Genomic DNA, 16,319 nt, shown 5'->3' on the forward strand with positions numbered 1-16,319 from the left:
AAATCACGGCAAAATAATTAGAAAACTCACAAGATTGAAACTGAAGCTGTTGTTATTGTTGTGCCTTTACACATGGCTCATAGCCACACTGGGGGATTGGCCAAGAATTGTTGATATGAAGTTTTAAATATGATTAGTTATAACTAATGATTAAAAACAAAATACAAGAAAGCATATAAAAGAATGAGTGCAATAACTATTTGTACATTCAGACCGGACTACTAATCCTAAATAGAAATTAGAATAATGAAATTAATGCGTAACCGAACGTCTTATTCTTTTAAATGCGAAACATTTCTTAGCGAACCTCAGGCACTTTGGCCGTTTCTATCTACGTATCTATCTATCTATCTATCTAGCCGCCTACGTCTGGGCGCTCTCCAGGTCGTGTCCATAACTTGTAATATACCAAAATTGGCATAGCAGGGGATGAGTGTATGACGAACACGATCCACTGGTCATGGCATGAATGACGCAAAATAGCTGTCGCATACGTCATGAAACCCTTTCCCTCAGTCACGTGTGGCACATACCAGCAATCCAGAGTTCATGTTTTGCGGGTCTGTGCCACAGGTGACACAGTCTCGACCAACGCAGTAACCGCGAACACACACACATTTACACGCAAGCAAAGCTTTAATAATAATAATTGTTGGAGTTTTATGTCCCAAAACTACGATATGATTATGAGAGATGCCGTAGCGAAGGGCTCCGAAAAATTTGACCATCTGGTATTCTTTAACGTGTAACGAGATCATACAGTACAGGGGCATCCAGAATTTTGCCTCCACCGAAATTCGACCGCCGCGGCTGGGATCGAACCCGCGACCTTCGGGTCAGCAGCCGAGCACCGTAACCACTACACCACCGCGGCGGGCGCATGCAAACTGAGGAAACTTAAGACAGAATCGCCCTGGAAGACGCTCAACTATACCATCCACTCATCCACGTGGTCCGCAACGTGAACCACGTGGATTACGGAAAAACCGGGATCAATGCTTCCTAAAATAAATCTGCCGAGAGAACCAGGCCTCTCATCAATACCGGTGACTTCAACATTGATTTATCAAGACCGAACAACGCCTGGTCCTTACACTGCGTGAAAGACGGCTCCGATGAGGACAGGGCATCAAAAGACATCACTGCCACGTCGGACAGGAGGCATCATAGATAATTTCATCGTAAGAGGCATCCAGGATTTCCACCAGCTGTACTATACCTCGCACTCAACTGCACTTAGACCCCTCGCAGCCGCGATCTCGAACGGATCCGAATAACAAGTCCGGTCCAGCTGCTGGGGCTCACTGATCACGGTGAGGATGTCCTTGTTCAATAACTGTCAAGAACCCCTTCCAAACATGCACACTGGTTCGTGCGTGCGTGCGTTCTGCTTCATAACGGAGAAGTATAAGCATAACAACTGTAACTGTGACTGTAACGTACGCGCAGTGCGCCTGCGCGTGCCACTCGGCTGTGTATATATTTAGGGAAACTATCTTGAATAAGCTTAGTTGCGAGTAACGTCTGTCCTGCCCATCTGTGTTCCTTTTTTGTCTTGTTCGGGTTCGCGCTATCATGTATTGAAGAATATAAGCGCTACATATCAGCTTACCGCCCGTCTGGTGTTGGTAACACCCATGTGGCTCTTCGCATCGTTAGGTAACTGTAAGCAACAGATTATATAACACATACGAAACTCTTCGACATATGAGTGTGTGTATACCACTTCCACATTTCTCTAGCGTCATTCCGTAACGTTTCGCTCAATGTGAAAAATTACGCCACACTCACCATCCCACGCATGCTTCGCATAACATCGATTCCCACGGTACGTGGGATCTGCCGACTTTATATTTATAGATTTTTTCTTGTCGATTCATTGCTACTGTAGGAATGCGTTTGCAATTAGGAATTTAAAAACGCATTCGTTTTGTTTCATGAAGGAAAGCACTAACAGCATCAAAAAAAATTCCCGTGGCTGAAGCCCAGAGCCGAAGCACCGAAGGTGAGTATTTGCCTCGAGATCTTTGAGTGGCCCCCTCTCGCGTGTGACGTCAGAGAGGGAACTCTGGTACCGCACTTCGCCCGCGCTACGCGAAGGCTGCTCGACGCTACCGGCCAGTCTGTCCTGCTCGAATTAGTTAAACATTAGTGGGCAAGTTCATAGCGCAATTTATACTGAATGTTCAAAGAAAATGCCCATCAAAATTCAGCGGCGTTGCCGTCAGGAGCGCGTTCACTGTCGATTGCTCCTGGTGTCGTCTGCTAGCCATCAATGTGTCCATCTGCATGTATGCCGACGATTTCTTTTCGCGACTGTTCTATGGCCGTGGCGCACTCAAAATGACTCTCCGACCCGTTTTCGATCATTGACTTCAGCGTTAGGCTTCGGCTGTCGTGTATGCGTTAAAGCGCAATATATGTATGCCGCGTGGAGCGCGTGTTCGGTTGACAAGCCTGCTCCTTCGGTTCAATTCCTTTGTTTGGAGATTTTAATGCACCAGAAACGACGTGTGATGTCATTCAAATAAATTAAGTGGTCGTTACAGGCAACAACCTTTGATTAAAGCCAATTTTTCAGCAGCTGCTGAAAACTTGGATTTTTCTCTGCAACATGTTTTAATGCCTACGTTAATAAATCGACGTTTTCTGACTCGTTCACAGCCGTCTGAAAGTATGCTGAAAAGAATTAGTCTGACCATACTAACGTAGATAAATACAAAGCTTTCGCATCGGAAAGTCGTAATATGTACTTGCAATAAAATAGTGCAAATCAATCTCAATGGTGGACTCCTGATAGGGCGTGGTGCGATCACTGTATTAAATGACTCACGGGGTCCCTTATGCATTTGCCTAAGATGACTCGAAGGCGAAAGCCATCTTCTTTTTCTTCAGTCGATGTATTGTTCCTTCCCTGCCCCCTTCCGAATGCTTTCTGGACGTAATGTGGTTTGGCACTGCCTCAAGGATCGGAGGCATTGCAAGCTTTCTACCCATCATAGAGTTTCATACAATACCCTAGAGAGGAAACTGGCGCTGCAATCGTTGAACCACCATGGGAATGATGGGAAGTACAGGCTTCGGAATGGATAGCGTTAGCTAGCGAACTGTCTACGGATCGTTTTCTACAGTTTCAGTTTCGTTCTTCGCGAGGCGTGGGGAGTGGGGTGCGTTTCAAAGCATTCAAGCAGCGCCTTTGTTGTTCAAAGAGGCTGAAGACCGCTAGATCTCTTGGTTTGCTGCGACGCTGCAGCTTTACAGGTTGTATTTGACAGTTTCAGCAAAGTGTCGTGCACTCACCGCTGCGCGCAGATGTAGCTTCCCATGTCAGTGCAGCAAACTGCATCGAGTTGACGTTTGTTTGATAAGCGCGTCTTACCAAAACTCGTTCAAATCAGCTGCAAAACGACGGCGAAGCTAAGTAGACGCACCGTCGCGCTCCTCTGACTCGACTTCACAACAAAACGAGAGGTGCGTTGGAGGCAGACCACTTGAACAGACGCACCTGGCATCGCAGCAGTGATACGTTGAGTGTTTCTCACTCAATACAGTACTGTTATTTCCATAAATAGATAATGCGTACTTTCGAGGGAAAAACAAGTGTGTTTCTTTTCAAGTGTTGTACAAAAATAATTCATTACTTGGTGATGCCAAATCTGGAACACAGTTGCAGAGTAATGCATACCCTGGTGGTTGAATTTGTTCAGCTTTCAGTTCCATCTCACGATCACGCAAACGTTTTGCAATAAGTTTTACATACAAAAAAATTAAGCAAGTTTTAATTGGAATTAATTTCATATCAGTTTGTTTTACACTCGGCAAACAAGCGTTGCGAATCTCAAGAACCTAATCCATCCGAAGCAAATCCGAAGCCTGTACTTCCCATCATTCCCATGGTGGTTGAAGCGTGTCTCAAGGAGCCCGCGTAGACACTAGCGCCAGATTCCCCTCTAGGTGTTGTTGTAAGAAACTCTATGCTACACATCACCTGGTTTTGTATTGCCTCCATGATCGGTGGACCGATCACGGAGGCAACGCAAAGCGACGATGTCATGTGATGGCGTTATCATGTGACGTGATGTTATGACGTCACAAATTTTGGTGGCCTGTGTTGTCATGATGACGTGATAATTTTTTGCATCGCTCGTGTTGCTGCTGACGCGAGACGCCGACGGTCAGTTTTCGCGTTTGATGAGGAATCTAAGGCTTTTGTCTGAAAATATTCAGTCTTGTTACACCGCTGCAAAGAATAGCAATAACCAGCCAAAGGGGCCAGAAAAATGGTGGGAAAGAGCTCTTTTTTTCCTCTTCTTGGACACATTCACCGATTTTTCCTACTATTTACCAAACTACACTGTCGGTGTCAAATGAAACACGAACAGCGGAGCGCGTTTCCCAAGCATTATGAACTGTATAGTGCGTGCCGTCCTGTCATCACCATTGACAGGCTCGCACACCCTAATAGGTAGCACTGCGTGATCGAACGCAGGAATGTGGCTCACGAGCGGCAAACCGCATGAGCGTATCTCTAATCATAAGGGTGCGAACTGTACCACGCGCATCACTGCTGGCATTTCATTCCGAGCCGATAGTACGTGTAACAAGTTTTCATGTGCATACAACTCGCCCAATCTAAGCTAGTTGTCCGCAATAACGCGCTGGTCGATGAAGCTATGAATTTTTTTTTGTCGGCGAACGTTTTGTGTACACAGGTTCACATGACTACAGTTGCATGGGAGTGGAGTGTGAATTTTCGTTCAACTCAAGTCTCTTTACACAATGCTAACTTTTATTTATCACGCTTCACTTCCAAGGCAGCGTAGACTCTCTTTAATTCGCTTGGCGGGACGTTCGCGCATTCATGTAAGCTTTTTCAACGCCGTCCAGCCTAGTGAGTGACGCTACGAACTCGGGGGCATGATCCTGACCGCGATGGCTCTGGGTATATAGAAGATACGTTAAATGTTTACGTTTCTTAACCCCCTGTAAAGCTAGCAGCCATCTAAAGAACAATCATTAGCAGAAACTACAGCTAGTAGTCGAGGAACGCCTTGTGACGCGAGCGAACTATAACGAATGCTGTTCAAGCCAGAGCCTAGCAGACGACAAAAGCCAAATCCCCGCCTTTGCGTCACCGGAGCGCCGTTCGCAGCGCCGCCATCGCTGGCGCACGAGGCGAATAGCGTCTATTGTTAAGTTTATCCCCAGCTTAGCACATGGAGTTTCAAGAAGTATTTTTCGTTGTGATATGTTCTTTGTGATCATTTCTTTCTTCCTCTCAGCGAAAGAAAAGTACAGAAGAAAGCATGGCCAATGCCACACATGGCTAGAATGCGCATATAGATCCGTCATTTCTCCAAATCCCATATCTGAGTGTCATTTTCGGCCGTGATTTCGCATCGTTAAGGTCGTTTAACGAGCTGAGAAGACTTAATGCACCACGTTTTAACAATATTCTTGTTTTAGCGTCTTGAACTGGGCTGTTTGGTGCAAATGGATTTCAGCGATGACCACGTGTGCTGGCGGTACGAACCCCGCTCTTTAAAAGGTACACTTCCTTACACGTCCGCACACTCTAAATTGGTAAAACGTGGCGTCGCAAAATCTTGTTTGTTGGCAGCTCATTTACGGTCTTTCTAACACCAAATGAACGCAAATTTTCAAGCGCAATTGCAGAGGCTACTTGAAGCAGGTTTTCGTTTGACCTTGCTTTCTAATGTTGCTGAGTAAATGACTGCAACTTCAAAATCACACACACACACACACACACACACACACACACACACACACACACACACACACACACACACACACACACACACACACACACACACACACACACACACACACACACACACACACACACACACACACACACACACACACACACACACACACACACACACACACACACACACACACAAATAAAAAAAGAAAGAAGAGGACACGCATAGAAGTACCGTCGTGCGCGTCTCAAGGGCAGTTTTCAAATTGAAAGAAAATTAGGAGCGTTGCGTGATAGAAATCACGCCCACAAAACACGTCATAAAGTCGGCGGTACATAGTATATAACGGTAGGCATATATTCTTGGGCGCTAGCAGCTGCTGAATAAACCCTCGTATCGTGTAGTCTCGAGGCATCAAGGCTTACGTATATAGATGAGACCCGCCCTTTGTAATGGAGCCACAAAAAAGAGGGGGTCCAAGAGACTCGGTGTTCTGCCGAGAACCGTATACGAAATAAATATGCGCCTTTGCCAAGCAATTCGCATGGCGTAATTTATTCGCCTTTTTGATAAACTGCGAAAATAAATATAGCTGATCGTGAGCCTAATTGGTGCTACATAACGTTATGACCAATAAATAAAGGTTAATTTGTATTTCACATTCGCCAGCATTATATAAATTGACAAAGCACTATAAACGTTGTGCAAAGGCCGCATGCGTTAAATTCGAACTGCATGACCACAATCGCTAGTATAAAAACGTGTGACGTCTTTATATGGCAGTAGAAGAATTTTCTGTACCCACTAGATCACTAGTGGGTACAGAAAATGGCCACTTCGTCGTGCGCGTCTCAAGGGAAGTATTCGAATTAGAAGAAAATCAGGAGCACTGCGTCTGCAAGTGTCGACAATGGAGAATCAGACGATCTTAATTTTTTTTTTTAACTGCGGCACGTGGAGTGACCCCCTGCGAACCACGCTAGGTGCACAAAGCTTCCGGCCCGGTGGTCACCCACGGTAACCACCTCTTTTTCATTTTTTTTTCTCTTGAAACACGCGAGCTTCTCGCGTCAGATTTTATACCGCACGTTTCTAAAGCTTTCAACATAGTGACAGAGATGATGCCACCTTGTTTGGGCTTCAATGTTACGGTTTACGTCTGTATTTATCCGGCTGCCCTCGTCTTCAAGGCGCGCTACACGTTGGACCAAAGATTTTTTTGCTGAAACGAAAGTATGTCCGGTTCTTATTATGTTGATAGCTTAGGGCAACACGTTGTATAAGTAGCTAATGCCAATGAATAGCGAAATTAAGAGCTGTACTCAGTCAGCACAGAGCACTGTGTCGCTGAAGTTGGTGGTCGCCTAGAGTGACCACCGTGCATGAAGGGTCTTAGAAGGCTAGTAATATATTATTTTTTATTGGTGCTTCGAGGAGAAGTTTTGCTAAATACTTTAATAATCCTTCAAGACTGAGATGGATGTGTGGTACATACAATGTCCCCATGCTCCTTCAGGGAAAAAAGCACTGTTTTGCAGCCTTCCGCCGAAACTGAGTGGTAGACCCTTACTGCATGGTGGTCACCTGAGGTGACCACCATGCAAAAGAGATGAGGTGGTCACCTGAGGTGACCACCTCATATCTTTTGAACTAAAATGCCTTTTTTGTTTTGCTTGTGAGAAAATCATCTTCTGAAAAAGAATTCACCGTTTTTTGCATGAAACTCTGTTTCCTGTCAAAGATGCAGTTCTGTGCATGAAAGAGTTAAGAAAGTGGTACAAAAACACATGGTAAAGATAGTCTTCAGCGCGCGTCACAAGCTATGAATGGCGAACAAGCAAGAGAACTTTTGAAAAAAATCACGCGCGACAATTTGTTGGATGCCAAAGCAATGTTGTATATAGGGCTTCCCTCAGTTGCGGACGGTTCTACATCGGCCAAACCGACCGATTTATCAATGAAAGATTACGAGAGCATGCGCACTTGCCCAAAGGGTCCGTGAGCAGTCATCGTTTAGACCACTGAACGAAATGTGATTGCAAGCCAGTTTTTAAAGATTGTCAAATACTAGGCACGTACGCAGAACAACGCCAGCGCGAAATCTTTGAAGCCATGCGCATCCATATAAGTGGAGAATGTTGTGTCAGCGTAGCTTCGCTATCGCTCCGCAAAAATGAAATGATGTGCCTATAAAAACTGTGAGTTAGCATTGTATACAGCGATATCTTGTTCCCTGGTGCGTATACTGATTGCGTTTGTTCCTGTATATATTGGCGTGCAAACTCAATAAAATATGGTTGTTAACAGCACCGTGTTTATAACCGTGTAACACAGCGTCTTCCTTTCACCCAACTATCACAGTTCTCGGAAATGGCCCGTCAAATGTGCTATAAAGCTTACCACTTCCAAGTGGCACGTGGCGTGCGACATTATCGTCTGTAAAAACATGTTCCTTTGCGAAAATAAACATTGATAATAAGATACGTCGTATGGCAATACACGTACGCAATATTCTGATCGGTCGAGCTAGCCCCGGCAGAAATGTAAACACACGAGCACCATCGTCTGAGCTATACGCAAGGTGTGGTCATTTCGGAAAGTCAAGCTCGAATATTAATGCACGGCACTGTTTGGACAGCAACAGTATGCACCCTTGCATGTTATCCTCGGCGGAAAGCAATGCGTAACGGCGCTTCGCAATGCTTCATGGTGCGTTGTGAACAAATACAAGCTTTCAAAACACACGCAGTTCCCGTTGAGAGAATTAACTTTTGCAACCATCTAGCCCCGCTACCTGGACAAAAGTTCAGTCGCTCAATACGCGGTATTGCGCATCCCTGTCGCTGCTTATCCTTGAAACTTTTGGTGAAAAGCTGAACTCGAGAACCGTGTCGCCGGGCCGCCCTGCCGTTTTTGAAGAGATCCAGAAAACCACAAGAACGTACGACAAGAAAACTTCTGGAATGCGCGCACGCGTATTGCATGCCTTGTGTTCATGCGAGTATGCGATACTTGTTAAGTGCATCTTCATGCGTGTCTCTAGCCGCTCTATCCATTGGCGCCTTGGAAGAGGGGCCTCGCCTGAGATTAACCCCCCTTTTTTTATTAATAAATGTCGTTTCTCTCTTTCTTCGCGCTGCCTTGTGGAGAAATCGTTGACCTGTTATGAGGCCAAACAATTGTGTTATTTATTTATTTATTTATTTATTTATTTATTTATTTATTTATTTATTTATTTATTTAATCTATTGAAGACTACCTTACAGGCCCGAAGGCATTGAGTAAGGGGTGTTACAGTGACATCAGAAGTAAACTTATATAAGAAAGAACGTTACAGAGCAAGTTAATATTAACAACAAATACAGTGCGACAGAATTAACAATGTAGTAAGTCATCGTAATTCAACAGTACATAAAACAGCAGATTACAGCACGTTAATAAAAAAAAGCGCGACACTTCGCAAGAATAAAATGCATGAAAGTTAAACCTTAAACACAATCTTACGACGCTATATTAAACAATCTTACGAAAGGCATTGCAAGTTCGGCATAGGAGCAGGTACTTCGTACCACGCAAAAACGTTCATCCGTTCACTTCAATTAGGATTGGCATACAGACGTAGCTTTAAGCAACAAAAGAGTGCCACAGAATCGAACAGTCGAACATATATGCTGAAAGAAACTCATTTCGGTGTCCTAGAAAGGCGGACGTCGCCGCAGCCGAAGAAAAATTGGTCCGGGACTCTTTCCCTTCCCGGGCAGCAGCTCTGTATATCGACCCCTTTCTCTCCAAGTTTATCCGTAAAATATGCGGCTCCACTTATTTTGACTACTAGCCGTGAAACAGGCTAGATTTTCAGTCTTTTTTCTACAGAACATTAGCCCCAACGCACAGCATTCTTGGAAAGTGGTTGAAGAGTCAACTGCAGGAGAAGGCTATTAATATTTTCATCAAATAATTTTTAAAGGTAAAATCTTCGTTCACGCGTGTGGAGGACTGCTTCACCAAAGCTGAAATGCTAAAGCGTCCGTCCATCCCAGATAAGCGTCATAGCGTGCTCAGCACCTTTTTCTTCTTTTTTTTAATTTACAGCGGCGATATCACCGCAGGATTTATTTTACTCATTTCGTATAGAGAAAGGAAGAGGTTGAGCTATTTTGTAACTAAGCGTTTGACAAATAGCCAATTTAAAGTAGGGTGTGTCCAGATAAGATCGAACACGAGGTCCCGGTCACCATTCTCGATTTTGATGAAATTTACTGTCGGTCTAGGCATTACACCCAGAACAATGGTTTCGAAGTTAGTTTTGCGAAAAAAAATTTTGCTCGCCTGAAAAAAAATATACAAATTTTGGCCGCAAAAAACACTTTTCCGCCAATTTCGCGATTTACGAATTTTGAGCGTACCTAGGGAAAAAACGGTGCACTTCTCGGTCACAATATTTATCGCCCTCGAAGAACAAGTGAAATATAATCTTATGAGCCTATTATTTTCCTTGCTTGTCGAAGCACTTTTGAAGAAAAAAATCGCAAACTTGGCAAATCGCACAAAATACTTGTATTTGAGGAATTTATTGCTGCAAACAAGTTAAAGTGAGGGTAATAAATATCTGTACATATTAACTTTGGTACTTTCGCTCTCTTTTAAAATAATTTGCGTGGTTTTATCAAGCTTCATTTTACTCGATAAGTGGGCTGAAACGTATGTGATTTATGAAAAACGCCGAACTTTGAAAATAGTTTTCTAAAAAAGGCCATTTTTAATTTTTTTTAAAATCCCTGTGATTGAAGTCAAGGACGTCATCTATCTTTCTGCATAAAAAAACGTTGCATTATTTTGGTGGCTAACAAGTTATAGAGCGTCAAATGTGCCATGTCAGCCTAACGGCCGTGTCGTTCGTTATGTGCTGAAACTCGGATATAAGTTGTTCAAAATACTTGTACGTGACATAATCACAAATAAGTACCTCCACACTAACAAATGCGAAGCCGGGTTTGATGGTTAAGCAAGCTTTGTCTTCCGATCAGCCTCTTGATACACCCGCGGTAGCGGCCGCTCGATGCTGCGGGCGCTCACATTACATCAGTGCCGCTTCGACTGAGAATAAGCTACGCTTACGCGCCAAACTACGCTCAGAGGACGAACGAGAGAAGGAATGCATCAATGTGAATGTTAAAGGCTGTTAAGTGCCAACAAAAGCCATATTATACAACGAAAACTCTGCTGATAATTTCTCAGTGAGCGCCTCCAGTAGTGCGCTCATGTATTTTTTCCCTCCTGTTATGCCCGCAGCCGCAAAATATCGTGATAAACGTTCGGCTTGCGTTGAAAATATCTGTGGACGCACAACAATACAGTATTGTAAAAGCGGTGCTTTAATGAAGCAAAGGACTTGCACTCACTTCTTTTCACAGCCGGCTCACACAAGTGTTCTGCCACGAGATAGAGAACAACTGCAATTTGAGCTGTTCGACCGTCGGAAGCACGTGTGAGGCATTTCTTTAGATGTAAATGGCTTGCTTTTATGTCATATATTGCTGATTGAGTGAACCTAATTATTTTTAGGCCATCCGAAGAGGGAAAGCAACACATCAGCGCTCTACTGGAGGCGCTCACTGCAAGATTACCAGCAGAGCTTTTGTTGTATAATATGGCTTTTGTTGGCGCTTAACAACCTTTAAATTTCACAGTGATGCATTCCTTCTCTCGTTCGTCCTCTGAGCGTAGTTTGGCGCGCAAACGGAGCTCATTCGCAGCGCCCGCAGCATCGAGCGGCCGCTACCGCGGGTGTATCATGAGGCTGATCGGAAGACAAAGCTTGCTTAACCATGAAACCCGGCTTCGCATTTGTTGGTGTGGAGGTACTTATTTGTGATTATGTCACGTACAAGTATTTTGAACAACTTATATCCGGGTTTCAGCACATAACGAACGACGCGGCCGCTAGGCTGGCTTGGTCACATTTGACGCATTATAACTTGTTAGCAACCAAAATAATGCAACGTTTTTTTATGCAGAAAGATAGATGACGTCCTTGACTTCAATCAGAGGGATTTAAAAAGAAATTAAAAATGGCCTTTTTGTGAAAACTATTTTCAAAGTTCGGCGTTTTTGATAAATCACTTACGTTTCAGCCCACTTATCGAGTAAAATGAAGCGTGATAAAAGCACGCAAATTATTTTAAAAGAGAGCGAAAGTACCAAAGTTAATATGTACAGATTTTTATTATCCTCACTTTAACTTGTTTGCAGCAATAAATTCCTCAAATACAGGTACTTTGTTTGATTTGCCAAGTTCGCAATTTTTTTCTTCAAAAGTGCTTCGACAAGCAAGGAAAATAATAGGCTCATAAGATTATATTTCACTTGTTCTTCGAGGACGATAAATAGTGTGACCGAGAAGTGTACCGTTTTTTCCCTAGGTGCGCTCAAAATTCACAAATCGCGAAATTGGCGGAAAAGTGTTTTTTGCGGCCAAAATTTGTACATTTTTTTTTCAGGCGAACAAATTTTTTTTCGCAAAACTAACTTCGAAACCATTGTTCTGGGTGTAATGCCTAGACCGACAGTAAATTTCATCAAAATCGAGAATGGTGACCGGGACCTCGTGTTCGATCTTATCTGGACACACCCAGTAGCACATATATACATGTAACCGCCTTTGCGAACCAACCGTGCCCATAACTGCGAGCAAACGAATATTTGTCGTTTGATCCCATAGCGTGCCAGTTCCCAACAGTGCTACGGCGTTCGCTGCCGGTGTCTTCTCGCATTATCGGTGGCGGACATTGATATATACATCCCCTGCTTCTGGGATGGTCCATAGACATTCCTGGAGGATTCTCGCCCGAGAAAAAACAATTGATACCATATCCACCACTAATGGTCTCGCCAAGCTCAACTGACGCGCGAGATGCAATCATGCCAAGAACAATAGCGCAGGATAGTGGCCTCTTGTTCCTTTGTTTACGCAAATAGAGCCTGCCACGTCGGAATGTTGGCGAGCATGCGAAGACAAACTAGCAAGCGCATCGACGATGATCCTCCGGGTTCGCCTTTGCACGTGGCGGTAGTTAATTGTTGCTATAATAATCGAAATGAAATTGCGAGAAATTGTGCCGCCTGTAATATGTCTACCACTGACGTTTATGCCACAATACATTAGAGTTGGGCGAAAATAAACGAAATTTAAATAAAAAGAAAACTATGCCCTGCCTGCAGCACCTACGTATGGCAGGCCAAAATTGGTAAATTAGATAAAAGATCAAAATGTACTAAAATTTCGATTGAGAAAATACAAAACAAAAAAATTGATCCCACCACCTAGTGAAACCACCTCCAAGGGAAATATTCTCTAGATTACATACTACGGTTTATCTTCACCTTGACTTACAATTGTTTTGATACAATGGATCTCCGATGAGCTCGTCTTGACTAACAAGTCTTCCATTCTTTTCTTTTCCTCTTGTCTCTCTTGTGTAGGCTTTCCGTTCCCCTCTTTGTTGGGTCCCACTGTTGGAGAGACGGGTCCGTGTTGGGCTTGTCGTCCAGTCTGTCCTTTTGAGGCTTACTGTAAAACTCATCAAATTGATTAGTGACTGAACAGGATATGATTGAATACAGGTTAGTTGTTACCGTTTTTTATAACTTTTATTTACTGCCCCGGCTCCTCCCTAACTCCACCGGCTCTTACAAAGGTATTGAGGGATTATAATAATATCATAACGATATAAAGATGTGCTGTATCGGCTTCAACTCACATCAATAAAAGTAGATGTAGTATAATTACACAAGTTCAATAATATAATATATTATTATCAGAAAGCAATAAAGATGCACTGTATCGGCTTCAAATCACATCAATACAAGCACATATATAATCACACAAAGTCAATCATATAATAATTGCCAAATTAGCCAGGCCGCGTTGATGGCAATGATTGATAACAATATGTCCAGTACATATTTGATCCATTTGGTTTTCCTATCTTCCTTTTCATTTTCACGTTTTTTCCTCCCTTTTTTCTTCGTTTTCCTTCTATTTTTTCTTCTTCTCTTTTTCTTCTTTCTTTATCTTTTCTTTTTTTTCTTCTCTCTCTCTTTTTTTCCTTTGTATTATTTTCTGTTCTCTCTCTTTTCGTGTCCTTTTTTATTATTTTTTTCCTCTCTTTTCTTTTTCTCTTTTTTTCTGTCCCTCTTTTTTTTCCTGATTATAAGGCTGATATGAATTGAAACTCTAATTGCTGACCTCGTCTTTTTCTCTAGGTAAAGAACCCTTTTTCACCTTTCGTTTAAAAGAGGATATGGTAGATGAATATACGTTGGTCAAAAAATATTTTTTACAATTATTGGTAGCTTCTCCAGAGGAGGAACATGCCACAGAGTGTGGGTGTATAACCAGTGGGGTTTTCGTTCACAGCGAAATTAGAGCTGGCGTATTATCAGAAGACGTGCTTATTTTTGGGGCGAGAGTGAGTTTACCGCTCTTTCGCACCATCATACAGCAATTTCAAGTATGGAAAGAGAATATATATATATATATATATATATATATATATATATATATATATATATATATATATATATATATATATATATATATATATATATATATAGTGTGTGTGTGTGTGTGTGTGTGTGTGTGTGTGTGTGTGTGTGTGTGTGTGTGTGTGTGTGTGTGTGTGTGTGTGTGTGTGTGTGAGGACGAAGCTAGCAGTCGGCGTGTCCAAGATGAAACTTTTTATTTGGCCGAACTTGTGGCCGGGAAACGAAAAGTCAAACTACAGCAATACACACTGTATCCTGGTAGCGGCGAACAAAGCGTCGGCCGTCGATGAAACTGCTCATGGCTGGGACGCGCCGTCTTTTATACATCACTTATCGAACTTTCCAGTCTTATCAGAAAAAAGTAGAGTCCCTGGGTTCGCTAACGCGCAAAAACGGCTTAAGACGCAACACATGGACGACTTCAGGTCGTGCGTGGCGTCGCTGGGAGTTAGTAATGCCGTCCTGGATGACCTCGTAGTGAAGAGCGCCGAGGCGTCGAAGCACCTTGTACGGCCCGAAGTATCGGCGAAGAAGTTTTTCCCCGAGCCCACGTCGGCGTGTCGGCGTCCAGACCCAAACACGGTCGCTGGGCTGGTATTCCACAAAGCGTCGTCGAAGATTGTAACGGCGGCTGTCGGCCATCTGCTGATTCTTGATGCGTTCGCGGGCGAGCTGTCGGGCTTCTTCAGCGAGCTGAAGGTAAACAGTGATATCGAGAATTTCTTCGTAACATGGCGTCGAGCGTCGTTGCCGGGTTCCTTCCGTAGACAATCTTGTAGGGCGTCATCCGCGTCGTTTCTTGCGCGGCCGTGTTGTATGAGAAGGTCACGTACGGAGGGATGGAATCCGAGGTCTTGTGTTCGACGTCGACGTACATGGCCAGCATGTCAGCGAATGATTTGTTTAGACGCTCAGTGAGGCCATTTGTCTGTGGGTGGTAGGCGGCTGCACGGCGGTGACTTGTCTGGCTGTAGCTCAATTGCCTGAGTTAGGTCCGCAGTAAAAGTGGTACCTCTGTCCGTGATGAGGACCTCTGGGGCGCCATGACGTAGGACGATGTTCTCAATGAAGAACTTGGCTACCTCGGAGGCACTGCCTTTGGGCACGGCCCGTGTTTCGGCGTAGCGGTCAGGTAGTCGGTAGCTACGACGATCCACTTATTACCACAAGTCGACGTTGGGAACGGCCCCAGGAGGTCCATCCCGATCTGCTGGAACGGTCTCCGAGGTGGCTCTATCGGCTGAAGAAGTCCGGCTGGCCTTCTCGGTGGCGTCTTCCGTCGCTGACAGTATCGGCAAGTATTTACGTAGTGGGTGACGTCGGCAGTGAGGCGAGGCCAGTAGTACTTTTTTTGTATTCTCGCGAGCGTGCGGGAAACACCGAGGTGTCCAGCCGTCGGGTCGTCGTGTAGGGCCTGGAGGACCTCTGGTCGCAATTCTGAAGGCACCACGAGAAGGTACTTGGCTCGAAGTGGTGAGAAGTCCTTCTTTTGGAGAACGCCGTTGCGGAAGAAAAACGACGCCAGTGCTCGCTTGAATACTTTTGGAACGACGGCGGTCTTGCCCTCGAGGTGTTCCATAAGGCCTCTGAGTTCCAGGTCGGATCGCTGTCGTTCAGCGAAGTCGTCGGCACTTATGGTTCCCAAGAAGCAGTCATCATCCTGGTCTCTTGCGGCGGTGGGTCCACAAGGGCACGACACAGGCAGTCGGCGTCAGAGTGTTTTCTTCCGGACTTGTAAACGACGGTAATCTCGAATTCTTGAAGTCTTAGGCTCCACCTTGCGTGGCGACCTGAAGGGTCCTTCAAGTTAGCTAGCCAACACAAGGCGTGGTGGTCGCTCACAACTTTGAAGGGCCTGCCGTACAGTTAGGGGCGAAACTTGGATGTAGCCCAGATGATGGCAAGGCACTCTTTTCTGTTGTGGAATAGTTGGCTTCTGCCTTAGCGACCGCCCAAGCATAACTGATAACCCTTACCAGTCCGTAATGTCCATTCACAAGGACGGCGCCGAGTCCTACGCTACTTGCGTCGGTGTGGATTTCCGGA

Source organism: Rhipicephalus sanguineus, chromosome 1 (genome assembly GCF_013339695.2).
Source record: "Rhipicephalus sanguineus isolate Rsan-2018 chromosome 1, BIME_Rsan_1.4, whole genome shotgun sequence".
NCBI lineage: Eukaryota > Metazoa > Arthropoda > Arachnida > Ixodida > Ixodidae > Rhipicephalus > Rhipicephalus sanguineus.